Consider the following 2,622-nt stretch of genomic DNA (forward strand, 5'->3'; position numbering starts at 1 on the left):
CTAGGGGGGGGTTGGGGCGGGTTTTTCAACGGCCCCCCCAACCAATTACCAAACAACCAACTTCAACAACAGCAGCAACAACAACAAGGGTGGTTGGGCGTGTGTCAACGACTCAACAACAATAACAACAACAACAACAACAACAGCAACAACAACATCAGCAACAACAACAACAAGGGTGCTCTGGTGTGGTTTGCTTCTTTCCTATCAAACATCTATCGTCTTTATCTCCCCTCCTTTTTTATGTTTGTTACTCTCTTGTAACACCTCTAATCTTCGGCACTTATATGACCTTATTGTGTTGCAAGTGCCGTAAAACGCTTACCGAAACTAAACAACAACATGGTTGGTGAGGGGGGGGGGGGGGGGGTCAACCTAACATCTGCGTTTGATGCCACTTTTTTTTTGTCCAAAAGTTGGCTTTAATTTTCAAGCTTCCAACTCCTTGCGACGACGTATATATAGAGCAATTTGTGGGCAGCGTGGTGGAATCAGGCTCTCGTCAAAATAATGGAATTGAAGAAACAGGCACATTTCCACAAGTTTGGGAATTTTTATCGAATTTTCGTTTTTTGGCTCAACACCTTTCGTGTCCATATAAAAACACATTTCCATGTGAATTTTACAGAAAAAACATTGATTAAAGGCGCACAATAGGTAATTTTATCATTTTCAGGGACTCTCAAGCTTTTGAAATTGTCAAACTTTGGCGGCCATTTTCTTGCTAATTTTACCTCTGAAACAGGGCGATCCCACCTTCTACAATCGCAAATATCTCGACTTCTAGTCAAGATAGATGGATATTTCTTTCATCAAAAGTAACACAAATAAACAAGCTTTGAGATGATACCAATAACCTCATATGCCCAAAGTTTGACGAGAGCCTGATTCCACCACGTCATGACACATATATTGATTGAGGAAACAGCGTAAAGCACCAGAATTTCTTGTGCTCTGTTTTAAACATCCAGCATGTGTACAGATGTTTTAAACTAGTACAATCACCAAAATGCCAGTGTGGAGAGGCGGACCAAACTGTTGGACACATCCTTCAGCACTGCAAGACACACAGGGCCCTGAGACAGGAAACACACTCACACACACAAACACACACACACTCACACACACACACAAGACTGAGACAACATATGTACAGATGTTTTAAACTAGTACAATCACCAAAATGCCAGTGTGGAGAGGCGGACCAAACTGTTGAACACATCCTTCAGCACTGCAAGACACACAGGACCCTGAGACAGGAAACGTGGCCAACCCCACTGACGCTACAAGAGAAGCTATACGCGCCGAAAGATGAACTGAGCAGGACGGCCCAATTTATGACAGATACCAGACTTCAAGTGTGATGCGATCGAGAAGAAGAAGACGATAAACATCCAGAATATCATTTGTAGCCAGCCACACAGAGTGTGAAAAGGTGAAGAATAAAGGTTTCACAGCGGAATGAAATCAAAATTAGAACAGCTACTGACATGTAGGCCTAAGCAGAACAAGGCTTCAATACTAGGCTACAAATATGTAGGTCTATAATACAGAACAAGGCTGCGATACTAGGCTACAAACATGTAGGCCATACTAGGCTACAATACTAGGCTACAAACATGTAGGCCTATGCAGAACAAGGCTTCAATACTAGGCTACAAGCACGTAGGCCTATACAGAACAAGGCTTCATTACTAGGCTACAAACATGTAGACCTATACAGAACAAGGCTACAATACTAGGCTACAAACATGTAGACCTATACAGAACAAGGCTTCAATACTAGGCTACAAACACGTAGGTCTATACAGAACAAGGCTTCAATACTAGGCTACAAACATGTAGACCTATACAGAACAAGGCTTCAATACTAGGCTACAAACATGTAGACCTATACAGAACAAGGCTACAATACTAGGCTACAAACATGTAGACCTATACAGAACAAGGCTTCAATACTAGGCTACAAACACGTAGGTCTATACAGAACAAGGCTTCAATACTAGGCTACAAACATGTAGACCTATACAGAACAAGGCTTCAATACTAGGCTACAAACACGTAGGTCTATACAGAACAAGGCTTCAATACTAGGCTACAAACATGTAGACCTATACAGAACAAGGCTTCAATACTAGGCTACAAACATGTAGACCTATACAGAACAAGGCTACAATACTAGGCTACAAACATGTAGACCTATACAGAACAAGGCTTCAATACTAGGCTACAAACACGTAGGTCTATACAGAACAAGGCTTCAATACTAGGCTACAAACATGTAGACCTATACAGAACAAGGCTTCAATACTAGGCTACAAACATGTAGACCTATACAGAACAAGGCTTCAATACTAGGCTACAAACATGTAGACCTATACAGAACAAGGCTACAATACTAGGCTACAAACACGTAGGTCTATACAGAACAAGGCTTCAATACTAGGCTACAAACATGTAGGTCTAAGCAGAACAAGTTCCCGTTGCCCACAGGTTCAACAGGTCCGCGTTTTTTTATCAGGAAATCATGGATCGTAATGTACACATCAGGACCGGAAACTGCTTTAATAGAACCAGAAACTAGCTTACACGGTTCGGCGTACCCGGGATGTGTGTGTGTGT

The sequence above is a fragment of the Aplysia californica genome, unplaced genomic scaffold (genome assembly GCF_000002075.1).
Source record: "Aplysia californica isolate F4 #8 unplaced genomic scaffold, AplCal3.0 scaffold00449, whole genome shotgun sequence".
NCBI classification, from domain to species: Eukaryota; Metazoa; Mollusca; class Gastropoda; order Aplysiida; family Aplysiidae; genus Aplysia; species Aplysia californica.